This window comes from Scyliorhinus torazame, chromosome 16 (assembly GCF_047496885.1).
Source record: "Scyliorhinus torazame isolate Kashiwa2021f chromosome 16, sScyTor2.1, whole genome shotgun sequence".
Taxonomy (NCBI): domain Eukaryota; kingdom Metazoa; phylum Chordata; class Chondrichthyes; order Carcharhiniformes; family Scyliorhinidae; genus Scyliorhinus; species Scyliorhinus torazame.
Genome location: NC_092722.1, coordinates 171,403,502 through 171,426,402, shown reverse-complemented (window position 1 = coordinate 171,426,402; position 22,901 = coordinate 171,403,502). Strand labels below are relative to the sequence as shown.

At 46.7% G+C, this 22,901-nt stretch overlaps 1 protein-coding gene across 4 annotated transcripts in view; it reads left to right on the top strand.

Annotated features, from left to right (window-relative positions):
* Positions 1 to 22,901, top strand: part of hspa12a (heat shock protein 12A) — a 249,330-nt gene that overhangs the window by 76,752 nt on the left and 149,677 nt on the right. Inside the window, exon 2 of one of the 4 annotated variants that reach the window (XM_072479471.1) lies at positions 5,286 to 5,492. The exons of the other annotated variants lie outside the window; for them this stretch is intronic. The gene's annotated coding sequence lies outside the window, so the exon portion shown is untranslated. The remainder of the gene's footprint in view (positions 1 to 5,285; positions 5,493 to 22,901) is intronic. 4 annotated transcript variants of the gene reach the window in all.

Sequence of the window (22,901 nt, the reverse complement as noted above, 5' to 3'; positions counted from 1 at the left end):
TGCCATTAATCCAGCAGAGATATTTATATTTATTCCCCTAAAGTAAATCTCCTAAATATCCTAGAGAAAGTTTGAGGTTGAAACCCCCGGTTATTTTGATGGAGTTTGTTACTGGAACTGTTCAAATTAAATATCATTTGTGTGACTGGGAGAGATAACAACATAGAAGATGCTTTGGGAATATTTGGTGTAAATAGTCTAGGGTGAACTATATTAATGCATGTGACTGATATCTTTGTAATGGTTGAGAAATTAAATTGTCTTTCAAATTAAGATGTTTCATTTTTAAAGAAAAATTAAGAAGAGACAAAATAAAGCGGAGTTGATTAGAAACAGACGTTTGGAGAAATGACTTGAATTTGTCTAACAGTAGAAAACAAATATTTCACATATATGATTCAAGAAAACAATGGGCGGCATGGTAGCACAGTGGTTAACACTGTTGCTCCACAGCTCTGGGGTCCCAGGTTCGATTCCCGGCTTGGGTCACTATCCGTGCGGAGTCTGCATGTTCTCCCCGTGTCTGCATGGGTTTACTCCGGTGCTCCGGTTTCCTCTCACAGTCCAGAGATTGCAGGTTAGGTGGATTGGCCATGTTAGTGCCCAAAAACATTAGGTGTGGTTACGGGGATAGGGTGGAGGTGTGGGCTTAAGTAGGATGCTCTTTCCAAGGGCCGGTGCAGACTCAATGGGCCGAATGGCCTCCTTCTGCACTGTAGATTCTATGATTCTGTGATTGTATGCTAATGGGGCTTTAGGTGTGGTAACTTCAAAGTGGAGATATCAGGAAATGGACATGTACTTACCAAAAACCAGCTCTACAGGGTGAATAACATCAAAGGGAAAGAAACGGTGTAACTAACTAAAAAAAGAGAGAGAGGCAGCTAACATCAGAACAGCAGCAAGTTTCAGATATAGGGTGGGATTCTTCGATTTCCCCTAGATGCGTGTTTTCCAGGGGCGTGCTGTTCGCTGACAGCGAGAATAATGCTACCCCATACCGCTGAGAAACTTGTGGGCAGTGGTACGCTGCCAGCAACAAAATAGAATCCCAATGGCCAGAGAATTCCGGCCATACCACCTGAAAGAATTGGCCATTCTCCTCCTTTGCTAAACGTCAAGAATATATCCCAGACTGGCCACCTTAACCTGCTCGATTTAGCTCATAAAGTTACTTAATATTGGATGTTGTTTAGGAAAAGGGGTGTCTCAGAGTTCAGGTAATGTAGATTTGGGGACCGGTTATATGTATAGTCATCAATATACTTATGTGTCATGGTGTATTATAGTCCTTCTTGTCGTGTGTGTTTTTGTTTCAGGTTAATAAATATTCTTTATTAATTGTTTACACAACAACAGGACTGTTCCTCACATTATACCAGAAAAAGAACACATACACCACTGCGACCTGGGGTTCCAAGTTATCCTTCTGGGTTTTGGGATACCCTCGTATTTAACATCAGCATGGTTCGTGGCACTGGGAATGACGCTGATAGCTCAGGTGTTTCTGTGATTGAGGCTGATAACACAGGTATTTCTGGGGTTGATGTTGATAGAACAGGTGTTTCAAGGATAGATGTTGATAGACAGGTATTTCTGGGATTGGTGTTGATAACGCAGGTGTTTCTGGGGTTGATATTAGCACATGTCTCTCTGGGATTGATGTTGATAGCACAGGTGTTTCTGGGATTGATGTTGATGGTACAGGAGTTTCTGGGATTGATGTTGTTAGCAGAGGTGCTTCTGGGATTGATGTTGTTAGTAGAGGTGCTTCTGGGATTGATGTTGTTAGCAGAGGTGCTTCTGGGATTGATGTTGTTAGCAGAGCTGCTTCTGGGATTGATGTTGTTAGCAGAGGTGCTTCTGGGATTGAGGCTGATAGCACAGGTGTTTCTGGGGTTGTTGTTGATAGAACGCTGTTTCTGGGATTGATGTTGATAGCACAGGTGTTTCTGGGATTGGCGTTGATTGCACAGGTGTTTCTGGGATTAATGTTAGCACAGGTGTTTCTGGAATTGAGGCTAAAAGCACAGGTGTTTCTAGGGCTGGTACTGATAGCACAGGTGCTTTTGAGATTGATGTGGTAGCACATGTGTCTCTGGAATTGATGTTGATTGCACAGGTGTTTCTGGGATTGATGTTAGCACAGTTGTTTCTGGAATTGAGGCTAATAGCGCAGGTGTTTCCAGGGCTGGCACTGATAGCACATGTGTCTCTGGGATTGATGTTGATAGACAGGTGCTTCTGGATTGATGTGGTAGCACATGTCTCTCTGGGATAGATGTTGATAGCACAGGTGTTTCTGGGATTGATGTTGACAGCACAGCTGTTTCTGGGATTGATGTAGCACAGATGCTTCTGGGATTGAAGTTTATAGACAGGTGCTTCTGGGATTGATGTGGTAGCGCATGTGTCTCTGGGATTGATGTTGATAGAACAGGTGTTTCTGGGATTGATGTAGTAGCACAGGTGTTTCTGGGATTGATGTTGATAGCACAGGTGTTTCTGGGATTTATGTGGTTGCACAAGTGCTACTGAGATTGTTGTTTGCACAGGGGTTTCTAGGATTGATGTTGTTAGAAGTTGCACCTAGGGCTGGCACTGACAGCACTTGTGTTTCTGGGATTGATGTGATAGCACAGGTGTTTGTGGGGCTGGCACTGATAGCGCAGGTGTTTCTGGAATTAAGGTTGGTAGCTCCGTTTTATGGGATTGACGCTGATAGCACAGGTGTTTCTGGGATTGACGCTGATAGCACAGGTGTTTCTGGGATTGATGCTGATAGCACAGGTGTTTCTGGGATTGATGTGGTAGCACATGTGTCTCTGGAATTGATGTTGATTGCACAGGTGTTTCTGGGATTGATGTTAGCACAGTTGTTTCTGGAATTGAGGCTAATAGCGCAGGTGTTTCCAGGGCTGGCACTGATAGCACATGTGTCTCTGGGATTGATGTTGATAGACAGGTGCTTCTGGATTGATGTGGTAGCACATGTCTCTCTGGGATAGATGTTGATAGCACAGGTGTTTCTGGGATTGATGTAGTAGCACAGATGTTTCTGGGATTGATGTTGATAGCACAGGTGTTTCTGGGATTGATGTTGATAGACAGGTGTTTCTGGGATTGATGTGGTAGCACATGTCTCTCTGGGATTGATGTTGATAGCACAGGTGTTTCTGGGATTGATGTTGATAGCACAGCTGTTTCTGGGATTGATGTGGTAGCACAGATGCTTCCGGGATTGAAGTTTATAGACAGGTGCTTCTGGGATTGATGTGGTAGCGCATGTGTCTCTGGGATTGATGTTGATAGAACAGGTGTTTCTGGGATTGATGTAGTAGCACAGGTGTTTCTGGGATTGATGTTGATAGCACAGGTGTTTCTGGGTTTTATGTGGTAGCACAAGTGCTACTGAGATTGTTGTTTGCACAGGGGTTTCTAGGATTGATGTTGTTAGAAGTTGCACCTAGGGCTGGCACTGACAGCACTTGTGTTTCTGGGATTGATGTGATAGCACAGGTGTTTGTGGGGCTGGCACTGATAGCGCAGGTGTTTCTGGAATTAAGGTTGGTAGCTCCGTTTTATGGGATTGATGCTGATAGCACAGGTGTTTCTGGGATTGACGCTGATAGCACAGGTGTTTCTGGGATTGATGCTGATAGCACAGGTGTTTCTGGGATTGATATTGATAGCACAGGTGCTTCTGGAATTGATGTGGTAGCACATGTCTCTCTGGGATTGATGTTGATAGCACAGGTGTCTCTGGGATTGATGTTGATAGCACAAGTGTTTCTGGGATTTATGTGATAGCACAGGTGTTTCTGAGATTGATGTAGTAGCACAGCTGTTTCTGGGATTGATGTGGTAGCACAGATGCTTCTGGGATTGAAGTTTATAGACAGGTGTTTCTGGGATTGATGTAGTAGCACAGGTGTTTCTGGTATTGATGTTGATAGCACAGGTGTTTCTGGGATTGATTTTGATAGCACAGCTGGTTCTGGGATTGATGTGGTAGCACAGCTGGTTCTGGGATTGATGTGGTAGCACAAGTGTTTCTGGGATTTATGTGATAGCACAGGTGTTTCTGGGATTGATGTGGTAGCACAGGTGTTTTGGGGATTGATGTGATAGCACAAGTGCTACTGAGATTGATGTTGTATGCACAGAGGTTTCTAGGATTGATGTTAGCAGGTGCATCTAGGGCTGACGCTGACAGCACTTGTGTTTCTGGGATTGATGCTGATAGCACAGGTGTTTGTGGGGCTGGCACTGATAGTGCAGGTGTTTCTGGAATTAAGGTTGATAACTCCGTTTTCTGGGATTGACGCTGATAGCACAGGTGTTTCTGGGATTGACGCTGATAGCACAGGTGTATCTGGGATTGATGCTGATAGCACTGGTTCATCTGGGATTGACGCTGATAGCACAGGTGTTTCTGGGATTGACGGTGATAGCACAGGTGTTTCTGGGATTGACGCTGATAGCACAGGTGTTTCTGGGATTGACACTGATAGCACAGGCGTTTCTGGGATTGATGCTGATAGCACAGGTGTTTCTGGGAATGACGCTGATAGCACAGGTGTATCTGGGATTGATGCTGATAGCACTGGTTCATCTGGGATTGACGCTGATAGCACAGGTGTTTCTGGGATTGACGGTGATAGCACAGGTGTTTCTGGGATTGACGCTGATAGCACAGGTGTTTCTGGGATTGACACTGATAGCACAGGCGTTTCTGGGATTGATGCTGATAGCACAGGTGTTTCTGGGAATGACGCTGATAGCACAGGTGTTTCTAATAATTATAATCTTTATTAGTGTCACAAGTTGGCTGACATTAAAACTGCAATGGCGTTACTATGAAAATCCTCCAGTTGCCACACCCCAGGGCTTGTTCGGGCACACTGAGAATTCAGAATGTCCAATTCACCTAACAAGCACGTCTTTTGGGATTGTGGGAGGAAACCGGATCACCCTGGAGGAAACCCTCGCAGACACGGGGAGAGCGTGCAGACTCCGCACAGACGGTGACCCAAACCGGGAATCGAAACCAGGAACTTGGCGCTGTGCTGCAACAGTGCTAACCCCATGCGATTGTGACTACAAACTCAGGTGTTTCTGGGATTGACATTGATAGTGCAGATGTTCTGGGATTTTTGTTGATAGTACAAGTGGCTCCAGAAGCATATGTTGATGAGAGCAGCAGAGTAGCATGCTGTATACTGTATAGCGTCGCGATATTTATACATTTTATGTTACAAATCTACCTACCTGTTCATTTATAGGTTTCTACATTTACACCTTTGTGCTATTCTTCAGCAATGCATGTGATGCGGGACAGGAATTTGGCCTCGAAACTGTCCCCGAACGGAAATGGTCACCAGCCCCAATTTTTCCAGACGCCTTGGGAAAGGCATGCTGTTCAAATAAGGAGAACACACCAAGCTTAAGTCACAATATGGATCCTGCCATATCTCCACTGTGCCAGAAATGTAAATTTGTAATAGGAGACTATACTCACTGTATCTCGTCCCGTATCAAAATAAAAAACACTGTTGGTCAGGTATACTTAACGAGCTGCAAAGATATTTGATAAGACCTTGATGATGGACCCTGAATTTTTAATTCAGGGGCTTCTAGATAAACGTATAATTGACATCAATGAGAAAAGGTTGTATATTATTCCAACATTTGCAGCACAGAAAAGTATTTTACGTTCTTGGATCAAGGACAAGTCACATTCTGTACTGTTCTATAAGAATTGGCACAATTATAATGGAATGTATTCCAATGGAATTTTTAACTTGTATATCTCGATCTATTTCGGACTCATTCCAACTTATATGAATATGGTGAAATGTTTGTGCTGCTGCATCCTGGCTAGCAGGGAAGGCCTCTACATGCCTACCTGGAACAATAACTCTCCTGGTCTGCCACTGGAAAGTCACCTGCAAGCAGTTCAACTGACTCCTACTGCCTGCCGGCACTTGGAGGCCAATGAGAAAATTCCAGTCAGCCTCTTTTAATTGGCCTCAACAGGCTTTAAATGAACCAAGTTGGTTTAATCTACTATTAAAAGAGAAGGTATATCCGAATGTGTATAAATTTCTAGAGAGTGTGAATTCTAAGCATTGCCACACTACAGATGTCAAAAAGGCTTAAAAGAAGTCAATCCATGATAATCTGATTTCTCTCCCCAAGACACAAGCTATTTTTAATTCCACCTTGGGCATGGACATTACTGAACGACATTAAGTTCATCCCTAGGTGGCGGCGGTGCCTACATACAAACATACAAATTAGGACTATGAGTAGGCAGTTACATACCTCAAATCTGTTCCTCCATTTATAAGATAATGGTTAATCAGATTGTGGCCTCTACTTTCCTGACACTACCTATATCCTTTGACTCCCTTGACAGTCAAGAGAAGAGAAGAAAATTCCACAGGCTAAAGATCCTCTGAGAAAAATTAAGTTCTCACCCCCATGTTTTTTACACTATGCTCCCTGGTTCAAGTCTCTCACACAAGGGGGAAAGCATCCTTTTAACATTCAGCCTGTCAGGTTCCTACAGGATCATATATGTTTCACTGGGGAGAGGACTGATACCGGTGAGGATGGTGATGGGGAGGGGCCCTGATGCTGGCAATGGTGGTGGTGGTGGTGGAGGGGCACTGAATCCCCAATGTCAGTGGTTGGGAGGGGGCGTGTGATCTTTACTGACACTTTGAGATCAGGGTGCCCTTTAAAAGTGGCGCCCCGATCTCTGTGAAGTAGGGCTTGCCGGCGTGTTTAGGCCTTGTTCCTCTCAGTGCGTGCAAAACTCGCCCCCCTCCAAACAACTTTCTAAATGTGGGTGGATTGTGATTTGGATCACGCCAACCCACCCGACGGGAAACACAATGCGATTCCTAGTGGGTGGGATGAGGTGGTCCAGATCATAATCCACCCTCACTTAGAAAGTTTTTTGGGAGAATTGTGCCCATTGTCAACATTTGAAGACCCAGCACTCATCCCCGTGGCACTCCACTTGTTGCATCTTTCCAATCTGAAAATGACCTACTTATCCCTAATCTCTGTCAGCTAACCAATTCTCTATCCATGTTAATATGTCACCTGAGCTCATATTTTGTGTAGTAATCTCTGATGTGGCACCTTATCAAATGCCTTCTGAAAATCCAAATACACCACATCTACAAGTTCCTCTTTATCTACCTTGGTTATTAACTCCCTCAAAGCACATTAATAAATTAGTCAAACATTATTACCCTTCCATAAAACCATGTTGACCTCATGTGCCCTGCCATAACTTCCTGAATAAATCGAATCTGACATTTTTCCCTATGACGGATGTTGGGCTAACTGGCCTGTAGTTACTTGCTTTCGGTCTCCTGCTTTCTTGAATAGAGAACTTGGATTTGCTAAATTCCAATCTACTGGGACATTTTCAGATTCTAGGGAATCTTGAAAAAATATAAAAAATTCTTCCACTATCTCAGCAGCCACTCATTTACTGCCCCTAGGATGAAATCCATCAGGACATGGGCGTTTGCCAGCCTTTAGTTCCAATCATTTTTCTCAGTACACTTTCCATGCTGATTGCAATTGTTTTATGTTCCTCGCTCTCTTTCATAGCAGGTTTTATGGTACAGTGGTAGCACCCCTACACCTGGACCAGAAGCTCTGGGCTTAAGTCCAACGGCAGGACTTGTTAACCGCGGAAGGTGTGTTCATAACACGGTTCTACGGTCTGATAATCAGCACGGGATTCCTGCCACCACTTCCGCCACTATTCCCAAAGAGAAGTGTGTGAAGAAGGGCTAACAACATGTTAATGATCTTGGCGTGCAGGGGTTTCAAAGTTTGTAGATGATGCAAAACTTGTAAGCATTGTATAGTGGGAAGAGGGCCGTGTCGAACTTCAAAGGGACATAAACAAGTTGGAATGGGCAGATAAATGGTGGATGAAGTTCAATGCAGAGAAATGTGATTAATTTTGGTATAAGGAATATGGAGAAATAATATAAAATAAGAGATACAACTCTAAACGGTGTGCAGAAGCAGAGGGACCTGGGTGTATATATGCATAAATCATTAAAGGTGGCAGGACTGGTGGAGAGAGCAGTTAATAAAGCATATAATATCCTAGGCTCTATTAATAGAACATAGAACATACAGTACAGAAGGAAGTCATTTCGGCACATCGAGTCTGCACCAACCCACTTAAGCCCTCACTTCCACCCTATCCCCGTAACCCAATAACTCCTAACCTTTTTTAAAAAAAAAATACTTTATTCAAGATTTTTGGCCAAACATAACAGTACGTAGTGTTTCTTTTACAAAACAGTAAAGCAATATAAATAACAGTGGCCAGTTTTAAACAAATAGATAAATAATATACAGACAAAAACAAAAACAAAACTGAATGGCAACTGCCTTGTCCAAAATAAATACTCTCCAAAAATACAATCCAGCAATCCAATATACAATTACCTATAACAACTACCTATACATATTATACATATACAATAACATCTCTGAGAGTCCGTTCGATTCCTCCCCCCCCCCCCTCCCCCCTGGGTTGCTGCTGTTGTCTACTTCTTTTCCATTCCCTCTAACTTTCTGTGAGGTAATCGACGAACGGTTGCCACCGCCTGGTGAACCCCTGAGCCGAACCCCTTAACACAAACCTAATCCGTTCTAACTTTATAAACCCTGCCATGTCGTTTATCCAGGTCTCCACACCCGGGGGTTTGGCTTCCTTCCACATTAACAATATCCTGCGCCGGGCTACAAGGACGCAAAGGCCAACACGTCAGCCTCTCTCGCCTCCTGCACTCCCGGCTCTTCTGCAACCCCAAATATAGCCAACCCCCAGCTTGGTTCGACCCGGACCCCCACCCCCTTCGAAAGCACCCTTGCCACCCCCACCCAGAACCCCTGTAGTGCTGGACATGACCAGAACATGTGGGTGTGGTTCGCTGGGCCTCTCGAGCATCTCGCACACCTATCCTCTACCCCAAAAAATTTACTGAGCCGTGCTCCTGTCATATGCGCCCTGTGTAACACCTTAAATTGTATCAGGCTTAACCTGGGACACGAGGATGATGAGTTTACCCTACGTAGGGCATCAGCCCACAGCCCCTCCTCAATCTCCTCCCCCAGCTCCCCTTCCCACTTCCCTTTCAGCTCATCCACCATGATCTCCCCCTCGTCCCTCATTTCCCTGTATATGTCCGACACCCTACCATCCCCCACCCATGTCTCTGAGATCACTCTATCCTGCACCTCCTGCGTCGGGAGCTGCGGGAATTCCCTCACCTGTTTCCTCGCGAAAGCCCTCAATTGCATGTACCGAAATGCATTCCCTTGGGGCAACCCATATTTTTCCGTCAGCGCTCCCAGACTCGCAAACGTCCCATCTACAAACAGATCTCTCAGTTGTACTACCCCAGCTCTTTGCCATGCTCCAAATCCCCCATCCATTCTCCCCGGGACGAACCTATGATTGTTTCTTATCGGGGACCGCACCAAAGCTCCCGTCCTTCCCCCATGCCGTCTCCACTGCCCCCAAATTTTCAATGTAGCCACCACCACCGGGCTTGTGGTGTATTTCATTGGTGAGAACGGCAACGGTGCCGTCACCATTGCTTGTAGGCTAGTCCCCCTGCAGGTCGCCCTCTCCAATCTCTTCCACGCTGCTCCCTCCCCTTCTCCCATCCACTTACACACCATTGAAACATTGGCGGCCCAGTAGTACTCACTTAGGCTCGGTAGTGCCAGCCCCCCCCCTGTCCCTACTACGCTGCAAGAATCCCCTCCTCACTCTCGGGGTCTTCCCAGCCCACACACAACTCATAATACTCTTCTCGATTCTTTTGAAAAAAGCCTTCGTGATCACCACCGGGAGGCACTGAAACACAAAAAGGAATCTCGGGAGGACCACCATTTTAACCGCCTGCACCCTACCTGCCAGTGACAGGGACACCGTGTCCCATCTCTTAAAGTCCTCCTCCATCTGTTCCATCAACCGCGTTAAATTAAGCCTGTGTAATGTACCCCAATTCTTGGCTATCTGGATCCCCAAGTACCGGAAGTCCCTTGTTACCTTCCTCAACGGTAAATCCTCTATCTCTCCGCTCTGCTCCCCTGGATGCACCACAAACACCTCACTTTTCCCCATGTTCAGTTTGTACCCTGAAAAATCCCCAAACTCCCCAAGTATCCGCATTATCTCTGGCATCCCCTCCGCCGGGTCCGCCACGTATAGCAACAAATCATCCGCATACAGAGATACCCGGTGTTCTTCTCCCCCCCTGAGTACTCCCCTCCACTTCCTGGAACCCCTCAATGCTATGGCCAGGGGTTCAATCGCCAGTGCAAACAATAACGGGGACAGAGGACATCCCTGCCTCATCCCTCTATGGAGCCGAAAATAGTCAGACCCCCGTCCATTCGTGACCACGCTCGCCATCGGGGCCCTATACAGCAACTGTACCCACCTGATATACCCATCCCCAAAACCACATCTCCTCAGCACCTCCCACAAATAATCCCACTCCACTCTATCAAATGCTTTCTCGGCATCCATCGCCACCACTATCTCCGCTTCCCCCTCTGGTGGGGGCATCATCATTACCCCTAGCAGCCTCCGTATATTTGTATTCAGCTGTCTCCCCTTCACAAACCCAGTTTGGTCCTCATGAACCACCCCCGGAACACAATCCTCTATCCTCATTGCCAGTACTTTGGCCAGAATCTTAGCATCCACATTCAGGAGGGAAATTGGCCTGTAGGACCCGCATTGCAGCGGGTCTTTTTCCTTCTTTAGGAGGAGCGATATCGTTGCCTCTGACGTAGTCGGGGGCAGCTGCCCCCTTTCCCTCGCCTCATTAAAGGTTCTCATCAGTAGCGGGGCCAGCAAATCCATAAATTTCCTATAGAATTCAACTGGGAATCCGTCTGGTCCCGGGGCCTTCCCCGCCTGCATACTCCCAATCCCTTTCACCACTTCCTCCGTCTCAATCTGTGCTCCCAGTCCCACCCTCTCCTGCTCCTCCACCTTGGGAAATTCCAGCTGATCCAGAAAGCACATCATTCTCTCCTTCCCATCCGGGGGCTGAGCTTCATATAATCTTTCATAAAATGCCTTGAACACTCCATTTACTCTCTCCGCTCCCCGCTCCATCTCTCCCTCCTCATCTCTCACCCCCCCCCTATCTCCCTCGCTGCTCCCCTTTTCCTCAGTTGGTGGGCCAGCAACCTGCTCGCCTTCTCCCCGTATTTGTACTGTACACCCTGTGCCTTCCTCCATTGTGCCTCTGCCTTACCCGTAGTCATCAAGTCAAATTCTACATGTAACCTTTGCCTTTCCCTGTACAGTCCCTCCTCCAGTGCCTCCGCATATTGTCTGTCCACCCTCAGAAGTTCTTTCAACAACCGCTCCCTTTCCCTACCCACCTGCTTTCCTTTATGTGCCCTAATAGATATCAGCTCCCCTCTAACCACTGCCTTCAGCGCCTCCCAGACCACTCCCACCTGTACCTCCCCATTATCGTTGAGTTCCAAGTACCTTTCAATACACCCCCTCACCCTTAAGCACACACCCTCATCTGCCAATAATCCCATGTCCATTCTCCAGGGTGGACGCTGTTGTTTTTCTTCCCCTATCTCCAGGTCCACCCAATGTGGAGCATGATCCAAAATGGCTATAGCCGTGTACTCCGTCCCCGTCACCTTTGGGATCAGTGCCCTTCCCAGAACAAAAAAGTCTATCCGTGAATAAACTTTGTGGACAGTAGGAGAAAAACGAAAACTCCTTACTCCTAGGTCTACTAAATCTCCAGGGGTCTACTCCTCCCATCTGCTCCATAAAGTCCTTAAGCACCCTAGCTGCAGCCGGCCTCCTTCCGGTCCTGGACTTCGATCTGTCCAGCACCGTATTAAAATCTCCACCCATTATCAACTTCCCTACTTCTAGGTCCGGGATTCGTCCTAAATTGGCATCATCCCAGTTCGGGGCATACACGTTCACTAATACCACCGCCTCCCCTTGCAATTTGCCACTCACCATCACGTATCTGCCCCCACTATCTGCCACTATAGTCTTTGCCTCAAACATTACCCGCTTCCCCACTAGTATGGCCACCCCCCTGTTTTCTGCGTCTAGCACCGAATGAAACACCTGCCCCACCCACCCTTTGCGTAGTCTGACCTGGTCTATCAGCTTCAGATGCGTCTCCTGAAGCATAACCATATCTGCCTTAAGTTTCTTTAGGTGTGCGAGTACCCGTGCCCTCTTAATCGGCCCATTCAGCCCTCTCACATTCCACGTGATCAACCGGGTTGGGGGGCTCTTTACCCTCCCCCCTTGACGACTAGCCTTTTCCAATCCAGCTCCTCACCCGGTTCCCACGTAGCCGTATCTCCCCCAAGCGGTGCCCCCCCGCCCCGCCCCCCCCCCCCATACCAGCTCCCCCTTCTCCCCAGCAGCAGCAACCCAGTTAAACCCCCCCCCCCCCCCGCTAGATCCCAAACTAGCGTAATTGCACCCCCCATGTTGCTCCCAGAAGTCAGCAAACTCTGGCCGACCTCGGCTCCCCCCGTGACCTCGGCTCACACTGTGCAAGGCCCCCTCCTTCCTGCTTCCCTGTTCCCGCCGTGATTACCATAGCGCGGGAACAAAGCCCGCGCTTCCCTTTTGGCCCCGCCCCCAATGGCCGGCGCCCTCAGCTCCTCATCCTCCCTCCCCCACGACATGGGGAAGAGAGAAAAGTTACAGGGTCGCAGGATTAACAACTTGGGAAGTCATCTCTTCTCTCTTTTCCCCCCCCTTCATCCCACATATTCACCCCCCCACTTTGTCCCAAACGTTCTTTTTATGGCCCGCTCACTCCAGTTTCTCCTCGACAATAAATGTCCACGCCTCATCTGCCGTTTCGAAGTAGTGGTGTTTCCCTTGATGTGTGACCCACAGTCTTGCCGGTTGCAGCATTCCAAATTTAATCTTCCGTTTGTGCAGCACCGCCTTGGCCCGATTAAAGCTTGCCCTCCTTCTCGCCACCTCCGCACTCCAATCTTGATATACGCGGATCACCGTGTTCTCCCACCTACTGCTCCGAGTTTTCTTTGCCCATCTGAGGACCATCTCTCTGTCCTTATATCGGAGAAATCTCACCACTATGGCTCGAGGAATTTCTCCAGCCCTCGGTCTTCGCGCCATAACTCGATAGGCTCCCTCCACCTCCAGCGGACCCGTCGGGGCCTCCGATCCCATTAACGAGTGCAGCATCGTGCTCACATATGCCCCGACGTCCGCCCCTTCTACACCTTCGGGAAGACCAAGAATCCTTAAATTCTTCCTCCTCGCATTATTCTCCAGCACCTCCAGCCTTTCCACACACCTTTTGTGTTGTGCCTCGTGCATCTCCGTTTTCACCACCAGGCCCTGTATGTCGTCCTCATTCTCAGCAGCCTTTGCCTTCACGACCCGAAGCTCCTGTCCCTGGGTCTTTTGCTCCTCCTTTAGCCCCTCAATCGCTTGTAATATCGGGGCCAACAGCTCCTTCTTCATCTCCTTTTTGAGTTCTTCCATGCAGCGCCGCAGGAACTCTTGTTGGTCAGGGCCCCATATTAAACTGCCTCCTTCCGACGCCATCTTGCTTTGTGCCTGCCTTCCTGGCCGCTGCTCTAGAGGATCCACCGCAATCCGGCCACCTTCCTCTCTTTTTTCCATCCGTGTCCAGGGGGGATTCCCTTCTGGATTACAGCACAGTGTTTTTTGCCGTTAAAATTGCCGTTGGGGCCCCTATTAAGGGGCTCCTATTAAGAGCCCAAAAGTCCGTTCCACCGGGAGCTGCCGAAACGTGCGACTTAGCTGGTCATCGCCGCACCCGGAAGTTCCTCCTAATCTTTTTGGACACTAAGGGCAATTTAGCATGGCCAATCCACCTAACCTGCCCGTCTTTGGACTGTGGGAGGAAACCGGAGCACCCGGAGGAAACCCACGCAGACACGTGCAGACTCCGCACAAACAGTGACCCAGCGGGGATTCGAACCTGGGACCCTGGTGCTGTGAAGCTACAGTGTTATCCACTTGTGCTACCGTGCATGCCCTGTGCTAACATGCATGCCCATAGTGGCATAGAATACAAGCGCAACGAGGTTATGCTGAACTTGTACAAGACATTAGTTAGACTTCAGCTGGAATGTTATTTATAATTCTCGGCACCACATTATTGGAATGATGTACATACATTGGAGAGAGGGAAGGAGAGGTTTACAAGAATGGTTCCAGGGATGAGAAACTTCTGTTATGAGGATAGATTGTAGAGGTTGGACTATTTTCCTTGGAGAGGAAAAGGTTAATAGGAGATTTGATGGAAATGTTCAAAATCATGAGGGGGCAGGCCAGAGTCGATAGGGAGTCGATACTGTTCGTAAAACTTTTAAGCAGGAGAGGGCACAGATTTAAGGTGATTTGCAAAAGGAGCAAATACGATGTGAGAGAAACATTTTCACATAGCGAGTGGTTCAGGTGTGGAATGCACTGTCTGAAATGTGGTGGAGGCAGGTTCAATTGAGACATTCAAGAGGGCGTTAGATGGGTTATTTATATGCAGGGCTATGAGGAACAGGCAGGAGAGTGGCACAAAGCCATAATTCATTTGGAGAGCTGGAGCAAACGTGATGGACTGACAATTCTGGGATTCTCTGGATTTTTGCAACCTCCCCGAACATGGAACCTACCATTTTTGTGGGATAGGAGTGGGAGCTGGTCGAGTTTCCCGCTTGTGGATTTTGCAGAGGTAGCTGCCTCCACCCATGCGCAATTTGGTGTCACATGTGTGTGAAGCACAAGGTGCACAAATCAGACCTGCACTTTGTGGACTTGTTTGGATAGTCAGGATACCCTTTTGAAGAGGTTCAGGGATCCGTTTGGAATTTGCTTTAAATTTGCATTAACTGCCCCAGATTTGGCAAAATCTCAATTCCAACTGTTTGGCTTTAACCCAAGGGAATAGGAGGTGAGGCTGCTGAACTTGTAGGACAATATTTTTTGCGTCTCCTGATTCTTACACTCAGGTGCCGGGAAGAATGTTGAACTTGATGGAGAATCGGTGCCAAACACAACTGAGGTTAAGCCATGAAGTGGTCACCAATGTATATCTCATTGTCCAGAAAAACTAGAACTACATTCTGCCAACCCCATGCCTGCTGGTGGCTGTAGTGGTAACCAGCACTCTCAAAGTTTATATCTCAGGCTCTTTCCAGGGGACAGCAGATAACCTGTCTGGTATATAAAAATGTTATGTTTGTGGGGGTTTACTTTTACTTACAGTATAGACAAAGGATAACCAGGTTGCCACACCATAGGTTACTTAACCAGAGTTTATTGCAGAGGTGTTGCTTGCTCACAGTCTATGATGGAAGAGGGGGAAATCTTACAAGTGCCTCTGATGATGTCACCTCATAATCATGTGACCTACTATACAGCAGGGCACTGGTTACAATACATAATGCCAAGTCAATAGCAAAAGCTGCATTTAGACAATAACTAATGCCCTGTTTTGCTTGTGTGGAGGAGCATATTAATTTGGCATCTCAGACACTGTGAGCCACGGTTTCTTGCCCAATCAGCATGCTACCCCCTCAGGTGCAGGGTGTTATTGATTGCACCCTGTAACCAGAAAGGCTCCAACACCTCTGCATTCGGACACATTCATCAACTGGAAGCCCTTTCACTCATTCAGTGTCCAGGTAATTTGCAACTGCAACAAGGTTTTTTTCACGTGTGCGAGGCTCCCTGATAGCTGCCAAACATCCTTCATTCTGAGTAGTTTCCAACTCTCTCAACTATTTCAGCCACCATTGCAGATCAATGGTTGGCTACTAGGAGATGGGAACTTGGCTAATTACTTCCTTTAGGAGCCCGCAACTGAGGCATAGCACAACTACCTCAGCAGCCATGTTATCACAAGGAGTACAATTGAGGGGGCATTGGCTTTCAGGTTTTTTGATTGTTCAGATGGAGCCCTGTAATGCACCCTAGCAAGGTATCAAGAATAGTAGTGCTGTGTGATGGTATTGAAGGGGCTGGTTTAGCACACGGGCTAAATAGCTGACTTTTAAAGCAGACCAAGGCAGGCCAGCAGCACGGTTCAATTCCCATACCAGCCTCGCCGAACAGGCGGCGGAATGTGACGACAGTAACTCCATTGAAGCCTACTTGTGACAATAAGCTATGTTCATTTCATTTCATAATGCCATGCGCAGAGCTCCACACTCCGAGGAGGATGTTGAGGAAGATGATGAGGAGGCAGCCTCTGTCTGTTCTGACGATTCTGAACCAGAGGAGGATGAGGAGATCGTTAGCGGTAGAGCAGCTGGGAGGCATGGCCACGTAGCTGAGGCTGACTCTGTATGGGAGGGGCTCATTGCCAGACATTTTGCAAAATTGATTAATATCGGGTCCTCTGATCTCAGCCAGTCCCTGAAGAACAGCTTCTAAATAAAGAGCTTTTACTTTGATGCCATAATTCCCCAGGGCAATGCTCATAGCAGAGAAAGGAGAGAAGCAATATTCACGAGTTTGGCTCAGTCAAATTAAAATGGCTGCAACCATCAAAATCATATTGCAAACACACATGGTAATAATTCCTTCACAACCTGGCCTCCTCACATAAAAACCAGAACAGGTAAATGAGCCACCAAAGCTGCCACCTTGTGCATATTCAAAAACATGCCCACAATGCTGAAAGTGCCATTATGACTTAAAACATCACCTCCAATAAATGCTGATATGATCGTCGGTGTCGGTATACATGCAGCTAGGGCATATTGTGCTGGGTAAGTTACAACTATGCAGCAACAGCTCTTTGAATCGTCCAGCTTCTAGGTGGGCACCATACGACATTCCACACTTCCATAAGCGTCTGCTTCCCTGATAAAGCACATCTTCTGCCACCTGGAATGCTGCCATTGTGCAGAAGAGGAATATTCACTGGAGGATCTATCCGACACTTGCATCCAGGCCCATGCATTACTCTGTGTGTTAATGAATGACTTGCACCCAGCGCCTATGTGATATACCAGAGAAGGAAGAAGCCCTCCAATGCCTCACAAATCTGGCCACACCCTTGCTCCTGATGACTTCACCTTGTGATGGACCTCAGTATGACACCTTCATTATCAAAAGTCAGAACACACTTAATAATGTTCACATTCTTTTTGTGTTTGTAGTGTACAAACACTTTTAAAATTCTTTCATGGAATGTGTGCATTGCGGCAGGGCCAGCATTTATTGGTCATCCTTAATTTCCCTTGAGAGGTCATTTTAGAGTCAACCACATTGCTGTGGATCTGGGGGTCACATATAAGGCAGATCAGGTAAGGACGGCGGATTTCCTTTCCTAAAGGACATTAGTGAATCAGATGGGATTTTACGTCAATTGGCAAGGTTCCATGGTCATCATTAGCCTTTTTAATTCCACCATCTGCCATGGCGGGATTCAAACCCGGATCCCACAATGCCGCATGCCGAGTCATCCACAAGTACATATATTATAAAAGTGCACAGATGTGCTATTCACATTGTGAAAAATGTAACGACAGGGAACCCATTAGTATTATAGATGAGACGCCACTCTTTGCTCTCACGCACTCCCTGTTCCCTTCTCAGTCTATATAGCATGAAGACCACGGTGGCAGGCTTTATCGTACTGGCACCCCTTCAGACTTGGGACCTCCTTCAGACTGTGGCCCTGAATCTCTGCATGACAACAGTGGTCACTGGCACCTGGAAAGCAGGTGAGGGCTGTGGCAGATGACTGGGGAGATGGAAGAAGATGAGGTGCTGAGAAACCCTCAGTACCATCACCCTCCTCATCATCCTCCACAGTCCTGAGTTGGCCTTCAGGTAGGATTGATGTGGTTGGCTGCTTGTGCACAGCAGTAGTGCATTCCAGCAACTGCTGTATTAACAGTGTGACTGTTCAGGATTTGCAGCTCCTCATGTATTCCATGCATGCCAGTGCCTGTACTCTTAGCAGAGTCTCATATTGTTCAGAGTCTCATATTGAGTGACCGTAGCACAAGGTGCACTAAAGCTGGGCATGGAGGCAGGACCAGAGGGAAAGTGTGGGACAGGGATGGGACTCAGGGGATGGGAAACACGAGCATAGAAAGGTGGAAGCTAGTCCATGCTCGGGTGGGTGATTGTCCAGGATACGATTATGACACTCTGGGATAGGAAGGCAGACTGCCTGGGGCATGTTAGAGGGCTCATCATGCCATGCATGAGTGCCCTTTAAATATGATAACAGGACCTTCAATATCATGAGGTAACAACAGGGTGGGCGACTTCCTGCATGCCCCAACATGAGGCATGTCATGTTCAGAATGGATGCAAACATAATGAGCTGAACAGTGCAAGATTGCACTGCCGCACAATGGGAATCATTTAAATTCTGCACCTGCCACCGAACGTAGACTTCAGAGTAGAAGATTCCACCTTCCATCTGGGTCCGTCAGCCCCAAGTCCTATTATCGCCCGACCCCATCGGCCATATTTAAAGAAGTCGAGTTTGGAGATCTACGAATTCTCCTGGTTCCCTTCCCCTGGAGCGAGGTCAAAAGTCCAGGAAAAGTAACTGTTCAATGGACCCGCCATTCCTTATTTTCCATTATTAATTCCCCAGACTCGCATTCTAGAGAACCAATGCTGTTCCCTTTACTTGTTTCCTTTTTAACTACCTGTAGAAACTCTTATGATCTGTTTTTATATTTGTTCTTTTTCTGGAGGTATCCCCACAATGCTGTTCGCTCCACAATTTTAATTCAGCGACAACAAAGGTGATACATGTCCAATCTGGATTATTTGTGACTTTGAGGAAGGAACTCTAAGGTCACATTCCATGACACAGAAGTATTACTCATCAACCTTTGTTGCTTGCCCTGCCTAGCTATTGTACAGCCCTAGTGCTCTTTCATTGCATCCTGTTTATCTATACCTCTGCATGATATATAGCCAAACAGTCGCTTTGCATGTTGTTATGGGCGAGGCGTTTTCACAACCCCAAAATGTATCATGGAGTTCAACCAACCTCCCCCTTTAATGAATTTGTTGCTTTTCCTAGCACACGGCTTGTTCCCTAGGTGTGCGATTACAATTATGGACACGTGAGTTTTTAAACACAAAACAATGTTTATTCCATGAACTCAACTTAACATCTTAAATAAACATTGGATCTCTTAACACCCCTTACTTCAAAGATAACTCCAAAAATATTACAATAGTAAATAATTCCTCAAAATGTTCCTTCAAACTTCCAAGAGACTTAACACCTTTAAATAGAATCACATCAGGTTAAAGGCTTTACGATTATGAGTTTAAATCACCCAAATGGTCCAGAGATAGTCTTTCATGACAGAGATCACAGCAAATCCAGCTCACTGCAAAACACAGACACACACCCAGCTATTTTCCTCCAAACGGAAACTTCAAAATGGCTGACCTGAGCTCAGCTCCACCCACTCTCTGACATCACTGTTTTCTTAAAGGTACATTGCTTAAACATCCATGTCTTAAAGGTACTTTCACATGACAATGTCAAACAATTAAATATATCTATGAACATGCAAGTTGGCACAAAACCGTCATCAATGGCATCATGTACAATGGGAAATTCAGTAGAGTGAAATATTGGGCAGTCATGTCATTCCAATATGTGTGAAAGAAGATGCAAGTATTGGTGATGCTGATTAAGATATCAGTCATCCGTTTGATGTCATATAGACAACAAATTAGCTGATATGGCTGTGCTGTTGGGAATGAGCCAGAGACATATCAATTGAGGGCAGTGACAATTGTGAAAGATACCCTTAAGGCCATCCATGGCAAAGCAATGGCTCCCTGCTGAAAGATGTGGCATTTCTCCTAGGTCATTGGCATATGGGTGTGCCACGCTATAGTCTGGTGCCTATTGATCGCTTTGGAATACCCTCTTTAATCCTATACCACTTCTGTTGTGAGGTACAGGGACCTTAACAACAAACTTGGGACAACGTTTAAAAAATAACTCCAGAAACTTGTTGCAAGGGACATTAGCAACAAAAATAGCAGAAATATAGAACATAGAACATAGAACAATACAGCGCAGTACAGGCCCTTCGGCCCACGATGTTGCACCGAAACAAAAGCCATCTAACCTACACTATGCCATTATCATCCATATGTTTATCCAATAAACTTTTAAATGCCCTCAATGTTGGCGAGTTCACTACTGTAGCAGGTAGGGCATTCCACAGCCTCACTACTCTTTGCGTAAAGAACCTACCTCTGACCTCTGTCCTATATCTATTACCCCTCAGTTTAAAGCTATGTCCCCTCGTGCCAGCCATTTCCATCCGCGGGAGAAGGCTCTCACTGTCCACCCTATCCAACCCCCTGATCATTTTGTATGCCTCTATTAAGTCTCCTCTTAACCTTCTTCTCTCCAACGAAAACAACCTCAAGTCCATCAGCCTTTCGTCATAGAATTTTCCCTCCATACCAGGCAACATCCTGGTAAATCTCCTCTGCACCCGCTCCAAAGCCTCCACGTCCTTCCTATAATGCGGTGACCAGAACTGTACGCAATACTCCAAATGCGGCCGTACCAGAGTTCTGTACAGCTGCAACATGACCTCCCGACTCCGGAACTCAATCCCTCTACCAATAAAGGCCAACACTCCATAGGCCTTCTTCACAACCCTATCAACCTGGGTGGCAACTTTCAGGGATCTATGTACATGGACACCTAGATCCCTCTGCTCATCCACACTTTCAAGAACTTTACCATTAGCCAAATATTCCGCATTCCTGTTATTCCTTCCAAAGTGAATCACCTCACACTTCTCTACATTAAACTCCATTTGCCACCTCTCAGCCCAGCTCTGCAGCTTATCTATATCCCTCTGTAACCTGCTACATCCTTCCACACTATCGACAACACCACCGACTTTAGTATCGTCTGCAAATTTACTCACCCACCCTTCTGCGCCTTCCTCTAGGTCATTGATAAAAATGACAAACAGCAACGGCCCCAGAACAGATCCTTGTGGTACTCCACTTGTGACTGTACTCCATTCTGAACATTTCCCATCAACCACCACCCTCTGTCTTCTTTCAGCTAGCCAATTTCTGATCCACATCTCTAAATCACCCTCAATCCCCAGCCTCCGTATTTTCTGCAATAGCCTACCGTGGGGAACCTTATCAAACGCTTTGCTGAAATCCATATACACCACATCAACTGCTCTACCCTCGTCTACCTGTTCAGTCACCTTCTCAAAGAACTCAATAAGGTTTGTGAGGCATGACCTACCCTTCACAAAGCCATGCTGACTATCCCTTATCATATTATTCCTATCTAGATGATTATAAATCTTGTCTCTTATAATCCCCTCCAAGACTTTACCCACTACAGACGTGAGGCTCACCGGTCTATAGTTGCCGGGGTTGTCTCTGCTTCCCTTTTTGAACAAAGGGACCACATTTGCTGTCCTCCAGTCCTCTGGCACTATTCCTGTAGCCAATGATGACATAAAAATCAAAGCCAAAGGTCCAGCAATCTCTTCCCTGGCCTCCCAGAGAATCCTAGGATAAATCCCATCAGGTCCCGGGGACTTATCTATTTTCAGCCTGTCCAGAATTGCCAACACCTCTTCCCTACGTACCTCAATGCCATCTATTCTATTAGCCTGGGGCTCAGCATTCTCCTCCACAACATTATCTTTTTCCTGAGTGAATACTGACGAAAAATATTCATTTAGTATCTCGCCTATCTCTTCAGACTCCACACACAATTTCCCATCCCTGTCCTTGACTGGTCCTACTCTTTCCCTAGTCATTCGCTTATTCCTGACATACCTATAGAAAGCTTTTGGGTTTTCCTTGATCCTTCCTGCCAAATACTTCTCATGTCCCCTCCTTGCTCGTCTTAGCTCTCTCTTTAGATCCTTCCTCGCTACCTTGTAACTATCAAGCGCCCCAACTGAAACTTCACACTTCATCTTCACATAGGCCTCCTTCTTCCTCTTAACAAGAGATTCCACTTCCTTGGTAAACCACGGTTCCCTCACTCGACGCCTTCCTCCCTGCCTGACCGGTACATACTTATCAAGAACACGCAGTAGCTGATCCTTGAACAAGCCCCACTTATCCAGTATGCCCAACACTTGCAGCCTACTTCTCCACCTTATCCCCCCCAAGTCACGTCTAATGGCATCATAATTGCCCTTCCCCCAGCTATAACTCTTGCCCTGCGGTGTATATTTATCCCTTTCCATCATTAACGTAAACGTCACCGAATTGTGGTCACTGTCCCCAAAGTGCTCTCCTACCTCCAAATCCAACACCTGGCCTGGTTCATTACCCAAAACCAAATCCAACGTGGCCTCGCCTCTTGTTGGCCTGACAACATATTGTTTCAGGAAACCCTCCTGCACACACTGTACAAAAAAACGACCCATCTATTGTACTTGAACTATATCTTTTCCAGTCAATATTTGGAAAGTTAAAGTCTCCCATAATAACTACCCTGTTACTTTCGCTCTTATCCAGAATCATCTTCGCCATCCTTTCCTCTACATCCCTAGAACTATTAGGAGGCCTATAAAAAACTCCCAACAGGGTGACCTCTCCTTTCCTGTTTCTAACTTCAGCCCATACTACCTCGGAAGAAGAGTCCCCATCTAGCATCCTCTCCGCCACCGTAATACTGCTCTTGACTAGCAGCGCCACACCTCCCCCTCTTTTGCCTCCTTCTCTGAGCTTACTAAAACACCTAAACCCCGGAACCTGCAACATCCATTCCTGTCCCTGCTCTATCCATGTCTCCGAAATGGCCACAACATCGAAG